Source organism: Rhinopithecus bieti, unplaced genomic scaffold (genome assembly GCF_001698545.2).
Source record: "Rhinopithecus bieti isolate Rb0 unplaced genomic scaffold, ASM169854v2 scaffold_315, whole genome shotgun sequence".
NCBI lineage: Eukaryota > Metazoa > Chordata > Mammalia > Primates > Cercopithecidae > Rhinopithecus > Rhinopithecus bieti.
In genome coordinates, this window is record NW_016803481.1 from 2,254,272 (window position 1) to 2,263,152 (window position 8,881).

Genomic DNA, 8,881 nt, shown 5'->3' on the forward strand with positions numbered 1-8,881 from the left:
TTGTTCTTTTGTTTTAATTCCTTGGAGATACCACTTACTCTTACAAGCTTACAGGTCTCTCCCTCTGGGTGTCTCCCAACTCATTATCTTTGACTATGACATTTCTCCTTCCCACTGGTCTTCAATTTTTATTTTCTACAGTTCATATTTACTTGGGTGTCTCACTGTGACTTCAAATGCAGCATGTCTCAAACCAGGCACATCTTCTTTGCAACATTTTCCCATTTCTCTTAATTTTTTCAGATCACCCAAGCAACAAACCTTGATGTCATTGTTGTTTCTTCTCTATTCCTTCTTACCATTACAGCTGTTAACTCCAGGGATTCATGCCCTCAAATTGGGGTATTGCAGTAAGCTGTGGCCTGGTAAGAGTGTGGGCTTAGGAGTCAGACCTGGGTTCAAAAGCTGGCATATCTTCTTATCTCTAAGACCTTGGACAACGTACTTAACCACCCTGACTCTGCTTTCTTATTTTGTACAATGGGCTTAAAATACTCCTTGACCTATTAGGTGGTTGTAGAGGTTAGCAGTAATTTGTGTAGAAAGCGCTTTCTACAGTTCTTAGCAAATAAAGGACACCTAGTAAATGGTAAATACTGTTATTTTGAATGGACCTTCTTGCCTTGACCACTTCTTTCCTCTCTCTACTCTTGTTTGCTACAGACTATTCTTTTCAAAACATTGGTATTATGTAGTCTCACTTTCCTTTGTCTCTTTGTGTATTTGTTGTTGTTGTTGTTGTTTTTGAGATGGAGTCTTGCTCTGTTGCCCATGCTGGAGTGCAGTGGTGTGATCTCGGCTCACTGCAACCTCTGCCTTCCGGGTTCAGGTGATTCTCCTGCCTCAGCCTCCTGAGTAGCTGAGATTACAGGCACACGCCACCACACTTGGCTGATTTTTGTATTTTTCTTAGAGATGGGGTTTCACCATGTTGGTCAGTCTGCTTTCGAACTCCTGACTTTGTGATCTTCCTGTGTCGGCCTCCCAAAGTGCCGGGATTACAGGCGTGAGCCACTGCCCCCAGCCGTGTATTTTTTAATAGTACTTTTCACTGTAGTTATTGATGAATAAGTCTTATTTCCCCCTCCTAGTAAGTTCTGTGGGTCCAGGCTTTATGTTAGTCATCATTTTCTGTTTTCTTCTCATCCGATCCTCCACCCAGGCTTAGCACAGGGTCTTATGCATCATGGACATTTAATAAATACCCATCGAACCTCGTTATGGCTTTACACAGTTGTATATTATGGCTTCTTGCTGAACACATTGTGTTCAGTGGCGCAATCAAGACAACATAATTGGACCCCACATCCAGCCTGATATCCCACTACTTTACTTTGAGAACCTGCCCGAGTTAGCTGGATCTTCAGCAAGTCATATAGATACCATCTCTGTCTCTTTGCTCATCCCACTCTGTGGATCTGAAATGCCCCCTCACTCATCCTGCCCACTTGATTGGCTTGATTTGGGTTCTGCCTTGTCTGTGAAGGGTGCCCTGACAGCTCCTGCCCACACTGATGTGTTTCCTCCTTTGAATTCCTGTAGCATTTACAGTCTGAGCTATATACCTAAGCAGTGAATCATATCAGATCTTGGCTGTAGGTGAATTTCCCCATCTAAAAAGAGGGAATAATGCCACCTGTCTCGCCAAGTTATTGTGGAGGTGGTGACATGAAACAAGTGGGAAAAAGCACTTTGTAAACTATTAAGTGCTGTGCACATCTTTTTTATTGTTTATAAATATGTATCCTTTGAATGTTGCAATCTCCTTGAGCTCAGAGATTATATCTAATAGCTCTTGCGGTTCTTCTAAAGCCCCTGAGTAGTGCTGGATACACAGGAAATGTTCATCAAATATTTGTTGACTGGATCACCATATTTTAAATGTATGTGTGTGTGTTTTTTTTTTCCTTCTAGGAGCTATTCATCACTAATGAAAGTTGAAAATATGTCTTCAAATCAGGTATGTTCAGGTGGTTTGCATGAATGTTTGCCTTGAAATAATTCACTAAGGGTTTTTAATAATTGTGTTACTGGCCATTATTGCCTTACATGTTGCAAATAGGTGACTGTGATTTGGCAACCAGGACACTACTCAGGCTGGAGTCTGTTAGGCATTGCGCCTCCTTCCCTGTGGACTTCCTCATGTGTGTTGTTAAGTAGCTCATCTCAGGGAAAGAGATTGTCAGAGCTTGTCTACTGTGGAATACAGGTCTATTCATTTTATATTTACAGGACTTTATTCTTTATTTCCCCCTTTTCTGGTTGCAGGCATGCAAAAGTGCCTTTATTTATTAGTGTTCTATATCACTGTGACTATAGAGTCCATATTATAATTGAGTGAGAACAAAATTATCACCTTCAATCAATTAAAATAAAAGTACTTACCCTAAGATTTTATGTGACTAAGTGAAGCCTAAGTGACAAAATTGGTTGTTTTCATGTTCCTTAGGACCTAGGATAAAAATGGATGGTGACCTATGACACAGTACTGAAAGGATCTTCTTAACATCGCATCTAATTATTTGATTGGAACTGTGTCAGAGAATTATTGTCCTTGAGGCTGTCTTTCCCAAAATTTGTCTTGAAGTATCTAGAGATAGCACAATTTAGCTGCTATTGAGCAGTCTGCAGAAAATGGAAACTGGGTGGATATATTTGGGATTTTGCATGTTTTGTAGTATAGTTAAAAAATATAGTCATCCCTCAGTATTTGTGGGGGATTGGTTCCAGGACTTCCTGAAGCTACCAAAATGCTAGTATACTTGAGTCCCTTGTGTAAAATGGAGTAGTATTTGCATGTAACCTATGCACATCCTTCCATATACTTTATCTCTAGATTACTTATAATACCTAAATAGTGTAAATGCTCTGTAAATAGTTCTTATACTGTATTTTCTTAATTTATATTATTTTAATTGTATTTTTTAAATTGTTTTTTTCCTCTAAATATTTTTGAGCTGAGGTTGGTTGAATTCACAGATAAAGAAATCAAGGGACAACTGTAACAGAATTTAAGATCCCTTATAAGTCATCTAGTCAAACCCCAGATTTAATGCATGAATTAGAAGTAATAGGATTTTACATCTTGTTTATATCTACATATGCTTCTAAAAATTTGTAAGAACAACATTCTTATTCCCGTATCTATGAAGAACTAAATTTATGAGGCTCCTTTGTGAATTGGAGACGTTTCTTTATAATTTATTCCTGAAAAATTCCAGAATAGCATTATTAAATTAAATAGGGCTTTGAATTTGAAGTTTAGAGACTTAACTGTCATTTGCTAATCGTGAGGGCTTAAAAATTCCTTGGACAAGGGAGCTTTGTCACAGTGGTTGGGTCATTTAAACTCTCTGAGGGAGTATTGATCATCAGTAAAATGGAGACATATTATTCCACAGGGCTGCTTCAGAATTGAAGCAAAGACACATCGTTGTGAAAGTCTTCCTTGACCTACTCTGTAAATAGTCATATTTTTATACCTTGTTCATATAGTCTTTGGTTGCTATTTTTTCAGAGTATCGTTATGAAAAGATGAGATGTGTTTAATCCCTTCTGGAAGCTCATTTCAGATTTCTTGAAACTATTGGAACGGTTTATCACTAAACAGTAGTCTTTAACATACCACAGCTCAGATGTCATTGTTGGGGTTATTTTGCTTTTTGAACTTTTCTGTATTTTAGAGGCTACTTTCCACCAGAAATCTAGCCCCCATATTATTTCATGACCTTAGTCATTTCATTCTCATTGTGGATTTTTAAAGTTTGTATATAATTCTAGAGTTGAGAAATAAACAAATACACACACACATATACATACCTACCTACCCACCAACATACATACACATACAAACACCATCTGATCAGTGATGGATGTTAAAAGTCCCAAGACTAGGAAATTGAATTTGTAGCCCAAAAGATTGCTAACTTTTCTACCCTTACTCTCCCTCTGTTGCTTGCAACCCCTGCTCCTGAGCTCCAAGTATGAATCAGGTTCAAGATTCCAAGGAAGTTTTGCACTGGGTGTTTTATTCTCTTTCAGTGAAAATGTTTTATAGTTTTCTCCATACTTTAAAAGAATAGACTAATTCTCCTTGTAACCATCTTCTGTTAAGGGATGTTTGTGTTTTGTTTTGTTTTGTTTTGTTTCCATAAGTTATTGGAGTACAGGTGGTATTTGGCTACATGAGTAAGTTCTTTAGTGGTGATTTGTGAGATTTTGGTGCATCCATCACCCGAGCAGTATACACTGTACCATATTTGTAGTCTTTTATCCCTTACCCCCTCCCACTCTTCCCCCAAGTCCATTGTATCATTCTTATGCCTTTGCATCCTCATAGCTTAGCTCCCACATATCAGTGAGAACATACAATGTTTGGTTTTCCATTCCTGAGTTACTTCACTTACAATAATAGTCTCCAGTCTCATCCAGGTCACTGCAGATGCTGTTAATATATTCCTTTTTATGGCTGCATAGTATTCCTTTGTACATATATACCACAGTTTCTTTATCCACTCATTCATTGATGGGCATTTGGGTTGGTTCCACGATTTTGCAATTGTGAATTGTGCCACTATAAACGTGTGTGCAAGTATCTTTTTTGAATAATGACTTCTTTTCCTCTGGGTAGATACCCAGTAGTGGGATTGCTGGATCAAATGGTAGTTCTACTTTAGTTCTTTAAGGAATCTCCACGCTGTTTTCCATAGTGGCTGTACTAGTTTACATTCCCACCAGCAGTGTAGAAGTGTAAGCAATACAGATGTTTTATGATCCAATTTAGAACGTGATAAGTTGATTTTTCAGCTAAAGGCAAGTGTTTATATAATAGAGGACTCAAGTTTTAATTTAGCTTATACAGGTTCATCAAGAAGAGTAATTACTGTAATTCCAAAACATAGCCCCAGACAAGTGGGAACTCTGCACATCTAACTCAGCCTTTACAGGGAATGGCTTAAACTCTCATTGATAACAACCCAGACTGTCTTACTGAGTTGTTCATCTTCAGTGTTTGGGATCTAAAGCTGGCATTTGAAGATACTAAATGACTCTTTCAAACATTGCTACTGCTTTTATTTCAGATTAAGACTCTAGGGCAATCATAGTCTTGGCGCCTGGATATAACACAGTCATTAGTCTGCTCTTTGTACAATTATCGAAGGCATTTTTACTGTGGCTTCTGTTCATCATACTAATGGAAGAGAAGCACAGAGAAAACCACTAAGTGAAGCTGGAGCTAAAACCAGACTTCACAGAAACTAATGTTTTCTATCCGTATCGTATTTCTCTACCATCTTTAATAAGGGCCATTTAGATGAGCCTTAGTCTGATCCCTTTCTCTAACAATGCTGGTGTCAAGCAATGGGAAAGAGAAGAAGATAAAACAAGTGGAGTGTTCAGGTTGTGACATTGGCAAGCAAATCAGAATGCACACTCTTAGTGAATGTTGTCCAAAAAGGAGTCAGGGCTCTACCTTTGTGGCCTTCAGGACTTGCTCAGAAGCCACCCAATAAAATCAGTCCCTTTGTGCTGTATACTGTTATGCAGGTTTTTTAAATTAAAAAATGTCACAAACCAGCTAACTTGGTAAACTAGCCTATGTTTGACTTCCTAATGGCCTTTCCTATTAAAAAAGAAGAAGAAATCAGAGCCATGTTGTGAAGTCCCAAATCTGTGACAATGTTGAGGCTCAGATGACTGGAACTTAGGCCAGAAATAGTTTGCATATTGGCAGAATTGCTGGCATGAGGATATTGAGGTGGTGTTTGCTTGGTACATTTGTTGAAGGACCTGTCATGTTTTCTTACAGTCACATTTGTTTTGCACTGTACTAGGTCAGGTGGGACTTACTTCATTATTTAGAAATCAGTGGTCACTTATTGCTGTGTAATCAGGCCATGTAATGACACCTCACGGAATATAGCTGTTAATTCAGCTATCTCAGGAAACTGACAACTTAAGATGGAGAAGTGATGGGTGAATTTAGTTATTTTACTTTCTGAACTCAGCAACTGAGGTGAGAAGGCAGCTCGCTAATTAAGATAATTGTAAATTTTAAATATTGAATTATTTTCAAGGCTTTTATGGTCTCATATTTTTGTTTCCTACAGGATGGCCATGATTCAGACGAATTCATGTAAAAGGAGAAAAGGACCTTTGAAAGATGTGAATGTAGAGACAATTGCAGACCTTTTGGTTTCATCTGTGTTCTGAAGTCTAAAATACAACCAAAATTCTACCTTCATCCTACCCAGAAATTATTGATTTTCGAGTTTTAAAATTTGTACCTTTTTTGCTGACAGAAAAGGATCAGATATGTATAAAATAGTTGAACTTGACAGCATATAACCTAACGTGAAAATGTTTTTGCCAGAACATGTCTTGGTACCTTGTGAAAGCAGGCTGCCCTTGTTCTTGAGATAGACTTTAAAATGAAACAACTCTGAAAAGTACTTCTATTGCTCTGGTCTGTCCCTGAAAACAGATGTCTTGAAACACTTTTCATATTCTTAAAATAATCTTCACTTCTGTTAAGAAGAACATGTTGGTGGGTAATTATGCGAATGTTTCCCTGTCCCTGATTTCCCAATTAGAAAAAAGGGCGTATGGGTTTTGAAAAAGAGATTTTTCAGAAGATTGTAAGCTTCAGTATTCACGTTCCATCATGTCATCTGGGTCTGTAGTGTAGTGACCCTCAACAGTCTGTCCCAGCTTTTATATCCTTGCTTCCTCTGAGCAGGGGCCTCCATCTTAGTATCATCATATTTAAAGAAATTGATGATGTTCATCAAGGTGGGGCCTGTGGCAGTTGTTGCCTGAACACCAAGTAACCTATGCGACAACTTCTGGGCCCAGGAGTAATCTCTCAGCATTGAGGGTAAAATAGGATGGAGTGCTCTGTTGATCATTTGGGAGATGTAGGTTACCTGATTTGTGCCTTGGGATGCAGCGTGAAGCAGAAGTCCATATTGCAATTTTGATTTTAGAAGGAGCTAAGCGTTTCACTAGCCAGCCAAGTAATTATTTTCTTTACCTTGAAGTCATATTTGAGTTGTAACCCCAGAGTTAATTTCTCATTGTAGCTTCAGTAACTTAGTATGTAACATTACTTCTCACTATCTGTTGTGATTCTGAGCAGAAGATGTCTTTTGATTGCAGTATGTAAGGCAACCCCTGTAGAAGGAGACAAAACAAGGAGAAAGAGAACAAAGCCTGCCGGACCAGAGGCAAAGAGATGGATATTTTACTCACACCCACAGCAGCAAGAATGACCTTCTGCAGCAGATATTCCACCTGTAATAGCACTTTGGAACTGTGGGCAAAACCAAAAGGCTAGTGTTTCCATTTATTTCACATTGGTGAATGGGGTTGAACTGGAAAATTCACTGAGGCGTAACTCACTGGCCAAATTTTGAGAGGGGATAGAAGATGACTTTAGAGATGAGTGGTTTTGTTTATGTGTCTAATGATATTCAGTCTGATGTTCTGCAATTTTAAAAGTTATAATAAAGTATCTTTTTTTTTTTATCTGGAAGGACATTGATATATATATTCTTAGAATTTGCTATAAATAGGGTAGCCCCCATTTCACAAGCTGATTTTGAGGGTGATCGTACTGTAAAAAACCTCATTCATCATAGGCTTAGTCTGACAGATTCTGTAGGGGGCTATCATCTTTCTCCTCTGCTAAATGCCTCTTTCTTCCAGCTGCTCACTGGGTCAAAGGGATGTCCTTTCTCAGATACACTCTTGATTGACTGTGAATTCATAGCTGTGCTCCTTCCGTACTTCCAAGGAGTCCGGCTTCTCCAGAATTCCTCTGTACCTCACACTGCAACACGTGTAGATAGCGCCTTTGAAGAATACCTATATTTTTACTATAGTATGAGAAGTCCTGGGGCTCACATTTTAAACATTTCCTAACTCTCAGCTTACNTTACAATAATAGTCTCCAGTCTCATCCAGGTCACTGCAGATGCTGTTAATATATTCCTTTTATGGCTGCATAGTATTCCTTTGTACATATATACCACAGTTTCTTTATCCACTCATTCATTGATGGGCATTTGGGTTGGTTCCACGATTTTGCAATTGTGAATTGTGCCACTATAAACGTGTGTGCAAGTATCTTTTTTGAATAATGACTTCTTTTCCTCTGGGTAGATACCCAGTAGTGGGATTGCTGGATCAAATGGTAGTTCTACTTTAGTTCTTTAAGGAATCTCCACGCTGTTTTCCATAGTGGCTGTACTAGTTTACATTCCCACCAGCAGTGTAGAAGTGTAAGCAATACAGATGTTTTATGATCCAATTTAGAACGTGATAAGTTGATTTTCAGCTAAAGGCAAGTGTTTATATAATAGAGGACTCAAGTTTTAATTTAGCTTATACAGGTTCATCAAGAAGAGTAATTACTGTAATTCCAAAACATAGCCCCAGACAAGTGGGAACTCTGCACATCTAACTCAGCCTTTACAGGGAATGGCTTAAACTCTCATTGATAACAACCCAGACTGTCTTACTGAGTTGTTCATCTTCAGTGTTTGGGATCTAAAGCTGGCATTTGAAGATACTAAATGACTCTTTCAAACATTGCTACTGCTTTTATTTCAGATTAAGACTCTAGGGCAATCATAGTCTTGGCGCCTGGATATAACACAGTCATTAGTCTGCTCTTTGTACAATTATCGAAGGCATTTTACTGTGGCTTCTGTTCATCATACTAATGGAAGAGAAGCACAGAGAAAACCACTAAGTGAAGCTGGAGCTAAAACCAGACTTCACAGAAACTAATGTTTTCTATCCGTATCGTATTTCTCTACCATCTTTAATAAGGGCCATTTAGATGAGCCTTAGTCTGATCCCTTTCTCTAACAATGCT

General features: G+C 38.3%; 1 long non-coding RNA gene across 1 annotated transcript; it reads left to right on the forward strand.

Annotated features, from left to right (window-relative positions):
• Window positions 1–1,009: 1,009 nt before the first annotated feature.
• On the forward strand, window positions 1,010–7,534 carry LOC108537548 (uncharacterized). The gene is made up of 2 exons (XR_001887854.1): window positions 1,010–1,960; window positions 6,111–7,534. It is a non-coding gene; the product is annotated as an uncharacterized LOC108537548 (long non-coding RNA).
• Window positions 7,535–8,881: the final 1,347 nt, after the last annotated feature.